This window comes from Triturus cristatus, chromosome 1_2, assembly GCF_964204655.1.
Source record: "Triturus cristatus chromosome 1_2, aTriCri1.1, whole genome shotgun sequence".
In the NCBI taxonomy this organism is placed as follows: domain Eukaryota; kingdom Metazoa; phylum Chordata; class Amphibia; order Caudata; family Salamandridae; genus Triturus; species Triturus cristatus.
In genome coordinates, this window is record NC_140580.1 from 643,442,879 (window position 1) to 643,461,844 (window position 18,966).

General features: G+C 43.0%; 1 protein-coding gene across 1 annotated transcript in view; it reads right to left on the minus strand.

The window, feature by feature from the left end:
- GLUD1 (glutamate dehydrogenase 1) overlaps positions 1-18,966 on the minus strand; it is a 140,832-nt gene that overhangs the window by 120,070 nt on the left and 1,796 nt on the right. The window lies entirely within an intron of this gene.

The following is an 18,966-nucleotide window of genomic DNA, read 5'->3' on the forward strand; positions in this document are numbered from 1 at the left end:
AGGTTAATCTTACAATAAATATGTATCAACATGCAAAACTGAAAGCTTTTGAAAGGAGAACATGAGGAGAAAACGCAAAATGAAAGAGAAAAAGAAAAGAAAGCAACAAAGTGTTATAACAGAATAAGTATCACAATGTCAAGTCTGGGAAAAGGGGGAAATTAGCCTCTTAAGACTCAAAAGAACCACTGGAGGTCCATATTACACACCTTCAAGGTGAACTCACTAACTAGAGCTAAAGTTACAGTCATGACCATAATTTGAAGCTATGGGTTTCACAAGGGGAGGATCCTTTCTGAAATATAGAATACTCTTTACCATCATAACACATATAGGACCACAAGGAATGATAAAGATCTCACTCCCACCCCCACCCGCTTCCTTCAGGAACATACTATAATTTCAGACATGGGCTAGATGGAAGTCTAGACTGATGGCATCAACTCTTCTTGGGTGGGTAGAAGACTCCAAAAAAACGGTCAAACCAAGACCAGGTCGATTGCAGTCCGTGATCTGGAGGAAAATGTATATATGGGCGTAGCAAGTTCTACAGATTAGTAAACAGGGCACACATAAAAATACAGTGTCGCCAGCACAAAGTTTTGCCATCTATTATATTTTTATTGCAAGTAGCACTGTATATGATCACTGACTTATTCAGAGGGTGCAAACCTTTATTAAAGAACAAGACATATAAAATGATTTGAGAACAAGTACAGAAGAATTAATTATATTTTAATTTTATTAGCAAGAACTAAACAAATGGTCAAGGAAACATTAACTGTTTTTCCATCAATAATTAAGTCAGATACGAGTTCAGATCGATAATATTTTGCAACCCGTGCATAACTGAGCTAAAAAAAGTAAAAACAAAAGCAGATCAATCAGTTTGAAAATATGATAGTCACACACCCTCTTCATCAGGTCTCTTCTCAATGTAATTGGAGCAATTCATGGCTTTTTGTTACTCTATCAATAGATTTGCAAAAAGTTCTAAAATGTGGATGCAGAGTCTGGTATCACTTGTGATCCTTCTTTCATAAACCCACTGCTTCTTTGATACTATGGTTGGTAATAATGGAAATAATCTATTGGCAAATCGCTTAATGTAAGTAAATCTTACTCGAAGTCAATAAGGATATGGGTCTATAGCTTAATGGTTCAGAAGGAGGTGGGAGAATTCCTCGTATTGAAAACTATAGACATCTCTGTACAAGAGCCAGATGCTAAGCCAAAATCATACATATAGGTGAACAGTTTTACTTTTAAGCAGAGAAGGCGGAGTGGTCAACCCAAGATTCTATTCTTGTGCCAATCTGTGCAATATGGTGCCTTTTATGTGCATACAACATTGCTATCCTGCTAACGTACAAAGCAAGTTATATAAAAACATGGGGTGCACATCTGTGAATTATTAGCATACTTGAGTGCTGCAACAATGATAGGTTTGATCCACAAGTATGTAGCCCAGGGTAGACTGGTGTAGAGACGATAGACAACAGTGCTGAAAATGAGATCAGCTTCACCAACACTGCGTTTATATATTAATCTGGATGTTAGACACCCAGATGAGTGAAGTTCCTGATCCCCATATTTTTAAATCAGTCACAGCTGCTGTCTTTTTGTGTGGCATCACGACGAAAGGAAGAATGCTTCACTGTGATCTCAGTGAAGCAATAGAGTCTGGAGTGAGTGCCGGTCATCTGCTCCACTTAACACTGCTCTAAGTAGACAGTGTGTGACCTATCGGTTAAGCGGATGATTGGTCCTATTAAAGAGAAACATTTCTCCAACACTACAGCACAAAGCATTGATGGCAAGTCGGTTTGCTGACAGAGGCGCACCTGGTACTACTTATCAGTGAATTTAATTATGAGCCATGTTGGAATATAGTAAAGCATCAAACGATTGTAAATGTGGGCAGGTTTATTCCTAAATATCACAAAGGACTAGAGAGGTTTATCAAATTCTGGTCAATTGCTGGCTTTGCGTGCTATAATATTATGATGCCTTACATAAGAGCAATTGTATCATGAACAGCCAAAATAAAACCCTGACTAATGTAACTTTGAATCAACAGCCTTGGAGGCCTGGTCTTGCTTGCAAATTTATTCTGACACAGTCACTGCCTATATCCATAGGAGATAATACAATGCAACTGCATGCATGACGTTTTATAGAACAAGTGGCTCAACTCCAGAGTACACCTCTTCCATCACACCCAACATTGATTGGATCTGTGTTCTGAAGTGGAGGTCTAACTGAAAAGTGGAAGGTGTGATTGATATCAAAATGGAGTAATAGAATTCATTAGGAAGCCTGAAAGAAACCAATGGTCAGAAGCTTTAGAGATACAAAGGCAGAACACCCTGTCCGATTGTCGTCAATTAAGGCAAAACCTGGCTGAAAGGAAATAATGGCAATGAAAGAATTACTACACTCAAAACGTTACCCAAGAAGGATAGTATTCACACTGATGTAGCAGCTATTGAACAGATATACAGTGAGCTAAACTACCGAGTGGCCAAGGACGAAGATAGAATAAGCACTTTGGAAGGCTAAAATATGTACGTTTTTGGCTTAGAAGAAGGTGTTGCGAGAGAGGCCAACTGTTGTGTAGAGATACTAGGAAACTGTATTCCTTCTATAACCAAGCTTAAGTACATTTAACCCTTCATAATCAAAAGGTAACATCAGACTCCCTTTTGTCACAAAGGTAACAAGCTATGATCTTTCACCCAGTATGATGTTAGGTCTCCCATAGGATTTGACTGTTCTAAAGAATCCCAAACCCAGACTTGGGAAGGCCAGGAAATATAGCTTGCACAAGACTTTATAACACAGACTTTCCAGAAAAGGAAATAATTTCTTGACATGAGACAACTTAGCAAGATTTGCTTTCATTGGCCCTTAAATTGGTCACCCAATGACAAATCGCATATCTTTATGGGTCAGGAAGATCTGGGCGGGCATAAAATGATCACCTGATGCAGTAGTCTACGGAGGCAGATTTTGCTTTACAGCCCTGTTCAATTTCAGGGTAATTTGCACCATTCATGAGCTTCTTTTTGAATAAGTATTACTGAGTTTTCTGTAGCTGAAGAAAATATACCTCTAAATTACGGGAATTAAAGAGAAAATTGGTCATTACTATCGTTAATATATACGAGTAGAGTACAGGATGAATATACACCTTATACTTACCCAAAGTGATACTATGTGGTTCGTTCATATTTAAGGCGTTTTCCATTTGCTTGTTTTGCATTGTGTTTTGCATCTTACTGCCATCATGCCACCCAACAAAATGAGCTCAAAAGATACCCAACTGTTGGTTCTTTGTGGTGAAAAAACTTGCAACATCTTAAAACATCCAATTGAGGATTTCAGAGCTAAAATGCCCCCGGCTGTAGCTATCAGAACATAAGATCCACTTCATGGTCAGACATTGCTTCAAAAGGTTGTAAAATGGGGCTGCTTACAAAGCAGGCCTACCAAACCACACTGGCAGAATCCTACACTTGTAAACGTATGCTGGAGGAGTACAATGCGAGACCTTACTGTACCTACATTTAAGTTAGATCTGTGGCATCCATGCCTGGCTCTTTAAACGTTTCCCAGATCACAGGCACTTGCAGTTTAAAAATGTGTCCTAACCCGATTCACAGATTTGACTCCTTGTTCTGAATTCTTCTGAAGCAAAGTATAGTTTTTCTCCCCAGCTACAATAAATTAGCACTTCTTGGCGAACACGAATTTACCAATTAACCAAATGAGGTCAATCAGAACCAGGCTCGGTCTACACTTTACATTCACTCCCATACCTTGTGTCTTTAGGTAGAGACAGGCAGAAACTACCAGGTTTTCTTTTTAAGAAAAGTTTCAAATTTTGTCCAGCAAAACAGGCAGACCTGTTTCTAGACCCCCCTGGGTGGAGAGCCTCTGCACTCTGGGACCAGAAACTATGTACACCCTGGGCAGAGTGGTCACAACTCCTCCCCCAGGATGGGCCAGTGCATGAAGGGGAAGGTTCAAATGCCCGACACCTTTGTAATGTGACCCCCCAGCCTCAGCTGCTAGCAGCAGATGGCATCCCTAGGTTTATGCCCCCACTTTAAGCAGGAAAAACCTAGAAGACTAGGAGGTGGACCCACCTCTGCCAATTCCGCCACTAAGGTAGGGGAGGCAAGGTGAAGCATATTTTTCAGTCTACTTCTTGAAGATGGGGAGACCCCTCATCCTTTGCTAGGTCTATGCCCCCTTCCACAGGGGGGTGGCATAATGGAGTCACCCCACGTAAGGTGCCCATTGCCCGTACCTGCTAATCTCCTAAATTTAGTAATTAGGTGGCTCCCCCAGACCTGAATACTAGATCCGCAATAACCCAAGGAGGAAAAGACGACATCCCTGAAGAAAACAACTACCTTGGCCCCAGCACTACCGGCCTGTTTGCAGCTTCGAAGAACCTGCGACCAAAAGGAGACCTGTGTTGCAACCAGCAACCTCTGAAAACCCTGCGAGGACGGCTGCCTCAAAAAACAAGACTCCAATCTCCCATGGACAGTGGACCTGCCCTAAACAAATCTACTCCAAGGACTCCAGATCCAGCTGGAAAGGCAACCACTGCCTACTATACACCAGACCTCCATGGCCAGAGTCCGAGTGGCTCGCCTGTCCAATGAAGTCTTTGCCAGCTACCCAGATTTCGAGTCCAGCATTAGCCGACATCTCCTGAACCCCACGAGGACACCTGCAGCCTGAATCCAGAGCGCGACCGGCTCTGGTAATAAAACTCAGATGTCAAAAGGAACCCCTGCCCCCGAAGTCCCTGGGCCTTGGTGAGCTGAACCGACTGTGCCTCTACAACCCCTTACACCTCTACTTACCTCTGCTGTCATTGGTCTCCCTTTTGCAACCTCCGGTGCAATGCTTGCCGCCAGTTTGTGGACAACAGAATCCTCATGGTTGAGCTCTGGGTGCCAGGCGCTGAAATTGCACCCTGCACTTGGCCACCCCAGTGCCGCTGGTGGTGTATGTTTGGTGCTGCTTTGTCGCCCCCCCACCGTGCTTAAGCTAACGCCCAAAAGCTTGGCCCCTGCAACCGATTTACTTACCTGCAAGCAGTGTGGATTCGAGCACCCCCATTCTCTACTGAAACGCATTGGTCTGAACTCAGATTTTGACCTTTGCACCCAGCCACCCCTGTGCCGCTGATGGTGTAGTTTTGGTACTCACCTGACCCTTGGACCTGAAGACAGGAACTGTAAGTGTGATAAAGACCTGTTTAACCATGTTTTTTCCCCCATAGGAAAATATTGAACCGTACAGAAATGGCACTGTCTAAATTGGAAAGGGAAAAGTATTTTTATTTTAAAACATACTCACCTTGTTGCGAAGATCTTGGTCTTAAAATAAAGTACAAACAAAGCATATGCTTCTAAAATTGGTGTGGATCTGCTTTTTGAGTTGTGTGTCCATTATTGGTCAATGTTGTGTAATAAATGTCTTGCACTACTCTGTTAAGCCAAAGGCTGCTCGCCCCCACTACCACCAACAGAGCACTTTGGATTTTACATTGAGCCCTGAACACTTGGAGGAATCCCTGAACTCTGGGCACGGTATAAGCAATAGTGGGATGCCATATACAGAGCCAGCGTCCTACAATGTCCTACTGCATTACAGGTCTACTATCATTAGATGCACCCTCATTCACAAAAGGCGAGATGCCATCACACATTCCAAGTGTTTTAGTGTAGAAAACCCGTGGGGTTCTCTTAAGAAAACAGAGCGCAGTTTTCGATTTACAAACATTACCAAGTAAAGGGTTTCAGTTTTGGCTGTAAACTATAAAAACCCTACCATGTTTCGTACCACGTGATTAATCGTTCACAATGGTGTTAACGGTAGGACGATACATGGGCTTGTCGCGCACCAAGTGTCAACAGAAAACAACGCACACACACAATTATGCAAAACCGTCCGAATCAGCTCTACAATGCGTAGGAGAGCATTAAACATACAGGAGAAAATGGAAAGCTAATGAGTCACTAAGGCTTGTGGGCATCTTGTATATGTACAGTATGAACTGCACACTAAGATGTAACTACAGCAAACTCCTACAGCAGCTTTAGGATAAACAGTTACTTCACAAAGGATTTTTTTTTTTTTACTTAAAGACAAGAATGACTCACTAAGCAAACCGTGCTCAATTACAGATTTATCCCGCAGCATAAGTTTCCACTAGCTAGGGCACAGGATGGAGACAATTTCAACCACACCCCATGCCACAACAGCATTGGTTTTTTTTTTTGCTTTCAGGGCTCCGGTTAAACTAAACACTGCAGCTATTCAAATGTTATGACTCAGTGGAGCAGATTTGTAGATTTTACCGGAATTTCCTTCCGACGAGCGGCAGTCTGCTCTCTAGAAGCTTCGCATTAAGGGAGAACTGTAGTGAGAGCCCATAAATGGTTTCTCACTCGGGAAGCGGGGTGGGACGAGAAGGAACCCCATCAAGCTTGCCTTCAAGTGTAGATCTGAGGCAGACTTAGGAGGTCGCCGCTGTAAACCGCTTTTATAAAAGGCAAGGCCTGAATGTGACCCACAGGCCGTCAGCTACAGTTTCCTTACATCACAATTCAGTATGGCTATCCAGAGCCAGCGGAGAATGTATTCAGGCAAGCAGATGGGCTTGAAGAAGCCAGCCAATCCATATGCTCATCTCCACACTTTCTAGAAAATCCATGAGCAATTCCCAAAGAAGCAAATGTTACCAGGCGCGTAACGCCCATTGGACTGAAAGGGCTTCCAAAATTACGCACTTTAAAAGCCCCGTTAAATTCGTCTCATCACGGACAACTATTGCGCAAAATGTTCCTGTAATGAGGGCTTGGATTGCAGTCCGTCTTTAACTGCATGTCTCTCATTTCGTTGCAGCGGTTTAAAAAAAAAACCACCAATTGTGTAACAACCACAGGAGAAGGGAAATGCAACATCTCCAGTCTCTGCAGGGGCTACTCTTTACGCAACGAGTGACGTAAAGCCCTCTTCGCTGCTCCCTTTTGTGAAGTTCCTCAATGATCGAAAGAAAAATTAAAACCCAGTTTCCCTAGCCTTAAACTTCTTCAAATTTCATAACCTCGTTCATCAGAAGATGGTGTTTTCAGTTACATCTTACTGTATAGAATGCTCCACCACCAGTCCATCACTTGAAGTCTTCAATTGTTATTAACGTACACATTTAAAAAGCAACAAACTGTAAGATGCATCTTTATTCGGCATAGTTTTGCCATTTGGTGCAGAGAAAATCGCGGTGTTCGGTGCACTACTTAATAGAGAAGAGGTAAAGATACAGTCAGCCATGATTTGCAACACATTTTCATTTGTAACTTAAATACCTACAGAACTTTTGGTTGGCCAAAGATGGGACACAACAGATGTCCAAAGGGTGCAAAAGTAGAAAGTGTGCCGCCCATTCAGGATTACTGGTTAAAAATTATTTTAATGTCCAGGGGACCAATGTATGGTCCAGTTTCATTCTGCGCCAATCACAGTTAATTTTTATCTTGTTTCTGGTTAATACAAATAAACTGGGTAAGTACAAGCAGAGCTTTGACTGTCTCTGGTTTGGAAAGGACACATCTCCCCCAGCTTGCAGCCATCAGTCCCTCAAAATGCACAGATAGGTTTTGTGTAGCATACTGCTCCCATCCTCTACTTTGTGCATCCTTAGTATTGCTATAGGAAACTCCAGGGATAGGAAGCACTATAAAAAATACAAATACATCTAGAGAGCTTCTGACTTTCCATACAAATTGCCACTAATGTTTCTAACCCTCCGTCAACTGCTTTCTCATTTTACCACTAAATGCAGATCAGGATTGGAGTGATCGATCCCAGAGTTTGGGAATGGCTTAACCTTCGGGCAATCACCAAGTTGACCAAGAACCTCAGCTCCTAAATTGCGTGCTCTAGCATATTCTCAGCAGTTAAAAAGGTTAGCTATCTGCGCAGTTGTTATTCCCTGCACCCCTCCCAGTTTTATAAGTATTTGCAAGACACGCCCTTCACGTACACATCGTAGACAATACTCAGCTCCCGGAATACAGCCCCACGGAGGCCCAGACGCTGCTGGGGGACTTGGGAAAGGGGGGGGGGTATCTCCCGGATATATCGTACTTTATTCAACACTCCCACCTCGTTGGACAGACTGAAAGAACAATGGGTACACTGGGTGGGGCCACTGGACGAGGTGGATTGGCGCGACGATCTCATGGCGCCTAAAACCATTACCGCCTCCGCCAAACTTAGACTTATCCAATTATACTACTTGCACATCGCTTACCTCACTCCGGTACGTCTTCATCGAGCGGGCCTTCGCTCCGATGCGTCCTGCGCTAGGTGTGGCCAGGCCCCAGCCAGTTTTTTCACGTTGTCTGGACCGGTCCCTAGCAGGTAGCTTTCTGGAGAGCCATTGAGGGGGAACTTACGGAGGTTTTGTGGTGGACAGTGCCTCACGATCCACGACATTCATTACTGGGGATAACAGACGGGCTAGACGGGTCCCGGAACGACAAGACTTTAACACAGCAATGATAGTTGCCAACCGCGATATAGCGGCAGCATGGATTTGTCCCGATCCACCAGCTCTGGGAAAGTGGCGTAAAGGAGTGGACTGGTGTGCAACACAGGAGAAGGCTTTATACACGGCGCACGGGTGCCCCAAGAAATACCGATGGGTGTGGGGTAAATAGCGGTGCACTGTTGGGGGACATTAATGAAGCTTCCAGTTTTCTGCGGGGATCCGATTTGGGGCTATGGTTTTTTTTTCTCTTGAAGATGTAAATGAGTATCTGCTATCCGTGATTATGCTGAACTGTTTGTAAGTGTTTAAAGTCAATTAAAATGTGATTATCAAAAAAAAAGTTAGCTTTCTGAAAAAGTTCCTACGGATCCTTTAAACAGGATTGCTATTTCAATTGAAAAAATAAAAACATAACTTTTTGAACGTTTATTCTATATTAAAAACAACTTCGCTTATATTAAGCAGGTCGTAACTTTTTTTTTTTTTTTTTTTAAATAGGAGGAAAACAAAAGTCAGATTTTTACTGCCAAATTCGCTCTAATCCCTTTACTGAGAAGTCTAGTTAGTAGATTTACACTTTCAAACTTTGTTGCACCTCTGAACGTTTCAAACAAATGAATATCTTACTCGCCTTCGCTTTCTGCGACATTATTATCACATCCTCTAGCACATTCCAGGTGAAAGACGGAAGAGATTTTAAAGCAGGCACAAGCAGAACAGGACTCTTTAGAATCCATAATGCTATCAAGTCCCAGGCAGGTCACTTAATATTTCCGCTTCCAGGACGTATACACTAGAAAATTTAACCAAGTGGACCTTTCCTGCTGCTAGCTCAAGTACAAAATTAACCTAAAGCAAACTAAATTTCCCAGCTTCCGCTTGCAATGCAAAGCCTGCATTATTCAGAATAGTAATGCCAGGTTCACAATCCCCACTGCAGATTTATGAAAGCTTGCATTTCGAAATTCAGAAGCGGCCTCCCTCTATTTTTAGGTGTAAGAAGATTCAGCTGTGCAAAGTGCAAGCAGCAGCCGCCATCAGAATATCCTGAACAGCAAGTTAAATAGTGCTTACTATTCATTTAAAGTTAGCACTCCAACATAAAATGTTGGCTAAAGAGGCTGTCACAAGTACACATTTATTTGGTTAATACAGTCCAGCCTACGATTCTCATTTAGAAATCGTGATTATTTAGCAAGTGTTCTCTCCACTTAAAAGGGAGGCTATACATATCTGCCAGGACAAAGGTGCAGTTGGTGTTCAGCCAAGAATAGAATCCCATGGGTCGTGACTTCTGCCAAAGGACTGACCACACATGCCTCTCGCGTTACATTACAAACGCGGCAGCTCTCGTCTTACTCCGCGCATTACATCTTTTACTAGAAAAGAACACTCCAAGTTATTTGTGGTCAAACATATCTTATTTCAAACTCTAGCCATGCTCGAATTTGGCGGTTTTTAAGTCGAAGCCTACTAGACACCACAGCCGTCTGATTCGCTAAAGACATCTTGGGGACGTTCGGAAGGCTTCCCTGGGAATATATTCCACCCATAGCTTGCCATTTGGTTGCTTTCTATTTGCTAGCTTTCTTTTTTTAGGCTGTCCAACTGGAGTTATTGCCTCCCATGCATATTTACAGTATTCAACGAGTGCTGGCTTTCTGGAAACAAGCCTTTAAATCTTGTGGTTCTCACATTTGCTGTGCATTCAAGAATGGTCAAATGTCTAGCTCGGTCTTCGGTGGGGGAAAGGCTTTTTCTCCTAGCAAACACCAAATTATTGTTTCTGTAAAATTAACTGTGCAGCTATTTCAAAATATATCAGAATTAGGGAAGCACGTTTTTTGCAATTCTGAAGTGTGGATAAAACAAATATTTGAATAGGACCAAAACAAAATCTGTACTCTAGGTGATGCCATTTCCATATATGGTTTGATCACTGTATCCCTTCATCATTTAAACCATCTGTGCAAATGAAAAGGTAATTTCAATTATCTGTACTGGCAGCATGCCATCGCATCATGCATATACAACACTACTCCACTCTATGACCATTCACTCTGCAACAAACTACTCCATGAAACTCCCTCTATTCCACTCCACCCTACACAACTATGCCCCTTCACTCCACAACAGTCCACTCCCTCCATGCCACTCCACAACCCTCCAGCCTACAAAAATCTGCCACTCCATTCTACAACACTATTCCACTCTGCCACTCCACTGCAGTCTGCTCCACTGTACGCAACCCAGTCTACACCACTCCACCCTTCTCCATGTCCCTCCACTCAACAAAACTTTCCTCCTTTCACAACACTGACACTCCATTCTATGACGCTCCACAACACTCAACTCCACTGTACACACCACAACCCCCTACTCCACAGCAATCTACTGCACGCAGCAATCTCCTCCACTGTATGCAACTCCACGCAGGTCACTCCACTCTACAGCCTTAACGACACTATGCCCCACCACTAACTCTTTGCCATGATGAGGAACAGCCACAATGGTGTACAACATGGCTAAAACATATTGGCAAAGCCAACAGCTCTTGAATAGGCAAGTCCTATTGGCTTTGCTGAGGCTTGTTTGTGTAGACCAATATCTCACTGGTGATGCAAGCTCACATGGACACCAATGCATGGTCAGTGTTGACTGAAGAGAGCAACAGCCCAGGCACATCTACTTAATAAAAGGTGCCGTCTCCAAAGTGAAGGTCAGCATCAGGCAAACCGTTCAGCAGTTCAAATGGAGAGCAGAAAGAAAATAAAAAAATTTAAAAAAAGGCTAAACACAAAAGGGAAATTCCTGAAGCCGTAAAGGTAAGTCAATGCAAAGTCAGACCAAAACCAAAACAAAACACACATTGCCAAGAGGCAGGATTTACTGGATAATTTTTACGCTTTCTATGCAGGAAGTTCAAGCTCATATAGCCCAAGAGAACCAAAAAAAAGACTTTATAATATTAAAATGCCAGAGTTCTTTCGATCTGCAAACGTATGATAAGCCAGTTTTCTGGTGCTCGTGGTGCACTTTGGTTGCACAGTTATCCTACACACTCTCCAAGGTACACTAGATTTGCTTTTCAGAAAGAGGTGGTGCTCTAGATAGGTTTACGAATTTGTGTTCACAACAGAATTAAGAATGGACTGCAGTTTTGAAAGGTAATGAAAACGTGCCTATAGCTTCAGCATATTGAATTGCTGCCTGCATTTTATGCGAGTTAGTTTCCCGGGACAGTCCAAGATATAGCTATGCACTCTATTTTTCATTCACTCAGAAGTTTAAATTAACTAGCAAAAATAAAAGCCTGAAAAGGGCCAAGAAGGTTACAGATTTTGGCTGCCAACCAAGTAAAATTAATAAACAAGCATTTGCAATACATCAGGTCTCGCATTAGTGAAACTTTGAGCTATTGGCGCTGCAAATTCTAATGTTTGTCCTTTTTTTTCTTTTAACAAAAATATCCCAGCAGTAGCACAAGTAATAAAAGAAATTTCATGAATAAAGTAAAGAACTCAGTACCGAAGGCGGTTACAAGGTGCCCCTGTGTAGTAGTAAAGGGACCTCCCATTAGTCACATAAGGTACTGTACCCTTAATGGAATGATAAAGAGAAAGATTGCTGCAGAGTATATGTTTTAATTTGCTTTTATTGAACTCAACAGGGACACCTAGTAACCGCCTGTGGTACTGCACCCTTTGAGCGGTAAGGGAATTGAATTATGTGCCACTATTCAAATGCTATTGAAGGAAAAAAAATATAGAGAGAGAAATGAATGATATGCAGCCGTCATGTTCAAAGTGAAAACATTTAAAGTGAGCATTAATAAGTGGGAGCATTTTTTGTGTGTTTTGTAGTCTGCACTTCAATTTTATATGTTTAAAGCAAAAGCGTGCAGTGAAAGCCCGAAAAGTAAATAGACTTTTTTTGTATTTATTTGCTTTATTAGCATTTGAATCATACCGCGCTTTAGCTTCAGATGTTTAAAGCAAAAGCGTGGTGTGCCAAGACTCCTACTAAAGTAAATAACCGGAAAAGAAACGTGGCATCCACCCGTCCTATTTTTTCTATTTATTTACTTTTGTAGCAATCACGGCACACCGTGCTTTAGCTATAAATGGGTAAAGCTAGGCATTCCGCAAATGCAACTAAAGTAAGTAAATACATTTAAAAACATTTTTTTTTTTTTTTTTAAAAAGAGTTTTTTCTTTATACATTTTACAGTAAAGCAGACTTTTTTTTAAAAAGTACCTCCTCAGTGTCACAGGTTGCAGAAGCAGGGTAACATGTTGTGCCTTGTACAGCAACTACAAACCAGGGCGGGTTGCAAAAGACAGACAGCATGTTCTGCCTGCTTCAGCAAGGCATTAACTAAATAATGCTCAGATTGTTAAGGAAACCTGGAGAGTAAGGACACATGTAAGAGGGGGTGCCCTCATGGGAGGTAACAGAAGAGAGGAAGGTACTAAGGAGGGACTACTAAGCCTAATCACGAATGGGAAGCCACCATTTACAAAAGGACAATAAGATGAGCCAGTTGAAAATAGGGGGGGGGGCTTAAAGGCCATACCTGAATACAGCATGTCTCAAAGAGACAGCACACGCGCTGCATAGGCAAGAACTAAAAAATATCAGTGGATAGAGGAATAGGGATTGCCTCCGCAATAGCAGCAGCTGGAAGGCAATTCACTGGCTCCTAGTCTCTTCAAATAATTTCAGCCCAAGGACCATAACAAAAGCACCTTTTTACAAATGTGTTTTCTTGGTGTCTCGTAGGTGCCTCTGTTAGATGTTGAGGACTGCGTTGAATGAAATTCTACCGGTGGTACCCTTACTAGCACGTTTTTCACACACACAGAGAGGGAGACAATAAACAACATAGTTGCGTTCTCCCGAATAAACTTTTTTTCACACTCAGCAACTATTGTTAGACTGGTAGAATAACCCGATCTAAGGATGTATTGGGGTATTATTCTCACCTGTACGTATTTGTACTCCAACTTCAGTAGAATTTCTGCCGTCCGACGGCAGACGATGTGTCCTATGAGGTTTATCGGCGGTGCGGTGTCCTTGACGAATGTTTGACTACAGGACGGCACCCTAATACATGAGATCTGCATGATGCTAATAGGCATCAATCAGTAGAAATTCTACTGAAGTTGGAGTACAAATACGTACAGGTGAGTGCATTAAGCCTCACGTTTGGGTTGCATGTAGCACATGCACTGTTACATGGCAGGGACCTTAAAAATAAGGAACAGAATCACAACACCCTGACGAAGGCCCTCAGACCCGACCGGGCTACCCATTTGGGCCGAAACATGTTGGCATACAATTGAGGGTACATTTGAACAGAATCAAGCTCAAAATAACCCCAAGATAAAGTTTTTAATGATACCATAAGTACCCTTGAATAAAGGACTTAGGAGGGGTATACTCGTAGGTATTTTTAACTCAAATCTGGTTCCCTGCTTAACCAGTCACTCATTTATCTAAGCACTCCCATTACATCTTTGGTTGAGTCCGGCCAGAGAGTACCATCTTCTCTGGGTGTGGAGTATTTGCCTATGATGAAGCATGTCACTATTATGTGAGTGAGGCTTTTACTTCAATATCTTTGATATTCCAACTGATAAGTAGGTAGTAGAATAATACCCCAATACATCCTTAGATCGGGTTATTCTACCAGTTTAACAATAGTTGCTGAGTGTGGAAAAAAAAAACCCTTACTAGCACGCCACCTCCTTGCCAATTGTTTGCAGAGGTGTTGGAGGTCTTCGGTGTACCAGCTTGCTTTATTGGGGGCTCTTTTGTGGTTGTTTTTGTCAATGGGGGTGATGCGGTCTCGATGTTCGGGATCCAGTTGATGAAGTGTCTGGTGTTTTGGTTTAGGTTGTTGAGGGTGTTGGTCCATGTAGTCTCCGAGATTTTGCGCCTTCTGTGATGTGGGGTGCAGTGTAGTGTCCTGGCCGTGGTCAAGGGGCTGGTGATGTTGAGGTGGACGATGTATAGTCGGACCAGGTCAGTCCGGTGGTACAGCTGTATTTGTCGCTGTAGGTAAATATGGAGTTGAGCGAGTGGCCTGCACTCTGCGTGGTGTCACAGACAGGTTGGCAGAAACCGATGTTCATGTTGTCGAAGAGGGTGGAGGTGGTTTTGCCACTGAGGTGAAATTTGAGGTTCATAGAGGAGCATGTAGATGTTGGAGTCTAATAGCGAGAGGGTGGGCAATGAAATCTGTGCTGAAGTTGCAGAACCTTGAACAGTCCCAGTGGTCGGTACACAAGAGGGCCCTTTATGGTAGACTTGCCGTCTGTTTGGATCTTCAAGTTTAGGTATTCCATGGCCAATGTGGAGAGAACCGTGATGGCAGTGCATTGGATGGTTTCTTTGTGAATGAGGAGATTCCTCTGCCATGTTAGTTGGTGCGGTCACGGTGTGTGATCTTGTATCCTTCGGGTACCACGGTGGAACAGTCAGGGGCCAAAGCTGGGTTGAGCCATGCCTCCGAGACAGACAACATCGGGGTGGGGGGGCATCTATGAGGCCCCAGAGCTTTGTGGCATGTTTACATAGTGAGCGGGTCTTGAGAAGGATGCATCAGAGTGGTTGTTGTTGCACTGGAGTGGGTTACGTGTTCATGGTGGCATCCAAGGTCGCAGGCATGGAATTTGGTTGCGGTGTAGCTGCAGGAGTTGGGGGGGGAGCCTTCACAGTTCCTGGCACCGGGCACAGTATAGGTATAGACGTGCTGGTCTTTGGTGTACAAGCGCTGCAGCCTCCATTAAGTAGGTCCTAGGAGGTAGGGGAGGTTGCAGGGGCAGGGCAAAGGCAGAAGCGGCCCTGGGCAGAAATGAAGCACTGAGAAAGACAAACAGGAGGTACAAAGATGAGGAAAAGATGCACAAAAAGGAAAAGTCGCAAAAGAGGAAACCAGCACTGTGTAGGTCACCGATCGGCACAGGAATGAGAAAGGAACATCTTAATAAGGGCACAGAAACCGGCAGAGAGGTGTGGAATGGTAGGAGAGGAGAGAGCTGGGCCTGGGCCTCAGGCCAAACTGACAACTCAAAGGAAAGTTTGTGCTTAGACTGTGCCACCACTACATTTGCGTTACAACAAACAAATGATGGACGGAATGCTGACAATGCAGACATTCTCCCCCAGTCAAGAGATCTGGGTTAAATCCATCGTTCTTTTGCCCACTACACCACCCCAGTTTAGACATGGCCATATGCAAATCAGTCTTGACCCTGTGCCTCATGGGAACAGTCCAGCCCGAACTGCCAAACCATGTCTTCCCTGGACCGGAATCAAGCATCCTAGGACCGGTTTCTGGCTATCAGCCGTCATCAGCCAGGATAGCTTGACTCCAGTGGCGTAGTGAGCACGGGTCCCACGTCTGGGAATACATTTGAGCCGCTTTAGGGTGAAGTACCCAGTCGTTTGAAGCTTTTGATATGGAAATAGCAGAATTTCGGGGGCTGTGGTTTTGAAAAAAAGGATCACTAATTACAACAGACCACGTTGATATTCAGGTACCTGCTCGCTCTACTCCAAGCAGTGTGTGACAAAGGCACCAAAGTTTAACCCTGTGCTGGTGCGTCTAAAATGAGGGTTCCATATGACTGTGGTAAAAAGTCCTCCCACAGAACTCTGTGATTTTTGAATGAAGAAAGATTATAAGTAAAAAAATAAAATAAAAAGCCAGACTACTCCAGCTCATTTAACTAAAAGTCACACAATCAGCAAAGATGTTTTCTACAAAAACCACATCAAAACTGTGCATATTCATAATGAGCACAAAGATCATAACTTAACGATGTAGAGGTTTTTGGTCCTTTTAAAGCACAAAAAAAGTGCCTTCATACTTGTGCAGTTGGAGTTTAATTCGAACTGTGTTACAAAAGCTATCCCATGCCTGATGTTACATGCCCATTTCGGCAAACGATAGTGAATACATTCTTGAATTCTTTTAGCAGACCAAGTTAACTAAAAGTGGTCATGGATTAACAGTCATCCACGCCCCTGTGGAGCAAAAAAACAATTAAGTAGCATTAAGAGATCTATTATAGTAATTTAAGCATCCAATCTGATGAACAAACCAGATGAGTAATCTGAAGTCAAATGTTCACGTTGAGTGCCACAGGCGCCACTGTTTAATCTCCCTAATCTTTTCCCCCAAACCAATTGGTATTCGTCAATGCGTGCGGGCTGGGCATCTGAATAGCATTTCTGAAAAGGTATGCAAGTTCGGTAAGACTATAGTAATGCATGCCAGTGTGGTAAACCCGTTCAGGGTACAATATTGTGCAATATGGCGCTGGATGTGCTTTGCTTGCAGGACAGGCGAGTCCTTAGCAGACGGCAGGGGTAACCTAGCTTCACTGTAAATTGATCTTCCCAAGGTAAAAGTAGACAAGGCACTGATTCACAAATGAATGCAAAGCCACCGGAATGAAAATCTCTACGGTAGAACTAAACAGCTTTTAAGGCAGTACCACTAGGTAGAGGCACTGACAGGGGCATCTCTTGTGCTGCTTTTCACGGTTGCCTGGGTGCGTGATAAAATTTAAGTCTAACAGAGGATGGAGGGGTGTCCTACAGGCAGGCCAAATAGGGTGAATTGCTATGAACGTGATGTAGACTGGGACCATTTGTCAGCAAGTAGAAGGTGCTTAAAGAATACATAAACTTTTTTCTTACAGAAAGAAAAAAAAAATGAACAAGTGGATTGTAACAGAGCCAGACGAATAAAGGTTCTCCTTTTACTACAGGTTCAACGCTGGCAACTTATCTTATGTTCAAAGAGCAATTGTGGCAGGGTCACCCAAAGGAGGAGCAGAACACTGCGCATGATTGTTAGAGTAGGAGGGTGAGGCGCTCCACTTAAGTCACCTTAGGGTTTTAGTTAAATGATATCTGTACCTTGATGCCTATCATTGTCTGACTTATTGCATGTTATTGCACTTTATTTGAAACATACTGCCGACTTTGCACATTGGTCTAAACCTCATACTGTGTTATTAATGCTGCTAGATTTTGCACGTTTGTCCAACCTTTTTATTGCGATTTTATTACTGTAATTTTGTATTCGTATTGCATGATATTGTATATTTATAGGTTTTAAGACTTGTATTGTATTTGCCATTGGTAGTGATGAACTGTGCTTTTATGGATATTTTTATCTGAATAAAGATTTGACTCGACTTAAGTCACCTTCACTTTACAGCATATGTATGGTGCTTGAGGCTTATGTGGCAGAAAGGGGGGAAGAACACTAATCCATTGAGGGTTCTGCTGTTAAAGTAACTTGACTGGAATCACAGGGTGCATGGATGATCTAAAAGCAAATATAGATACAAAGCTTGACTATCTGCCGCCATCCTTACTCTAACCTATGTTTGCTATCAGGTGTTCTGAAACTATTATCCATCTGGGGACACAATGAGAAACACCTAGCAAAATAGAGCATTATTAAGGATACATCTGTAAATAACACCGTGGGAAAAACCTTCCAATATTGGGAGTTCAAACGAAACCAGGACGGGGGTTGTCAACCTACAGCAACATAACACTATCAGATGAGCACAACTCCAGTCAAAGTATTACTTGGAGGGTAGAGTAAAAGAAAAAAACCTAATCTATGTATCTTCTCATTATACAGGTGCTAGAGAGAGGGGGTGGGGGTTCATTGCATAAAGAAATTCAATGTTGCGTGCTACTTTGACCACCCTACAAAAGCAGTCACGCCATTAATTTCAAGTGCCCGAACGTTACACAGCAAACTTGACCAAAATTGTAGAGCTAAAGAAGTCTAGGGAGTACTGAAACTGTGCTATTGTACAAGCAACTTGACTCCTTTACACGTTCATACCATTAAATGCAGAATTCGGGCAAAGGGGAACAGTGCAGTGGGTATCTAATCCTAAAATGCAGCACTGGCTGATCTCAAATCAGATTACTAGCAAATAGGTAGCCACGTCTTAACTACTCATGTACATCATGCAGAGCTGCCCCACCCCTCCCCCCCCCCCATTACCATTGAACAGAGGAGCAGCATACAAGGAGTGGGACCCTTGGTTTAATCACACAAAGTGCAGCTTTGACTCCGTTGGGGTCAGTTAATGAGAATGAGCACATTATGTAAAGAGAGAAACTGATCACAACAAATTCTGGTTCTGCTTGGGTGCCAGGGTTCATCGTACATGATGTATGCTCGCGGCTGTAGGTGTTGCACAGGTGCTTCCAGTTAAGAGTTGAAGTTGACTGCGTTCTAATTCACATAACACAGGACCTAATGCCAATATTGTAGGGATGCTCATTATGACAAAGGGTCCAGCTTAGATTGAGCTGCAACAGTGTGCCCCCCTTTCAGG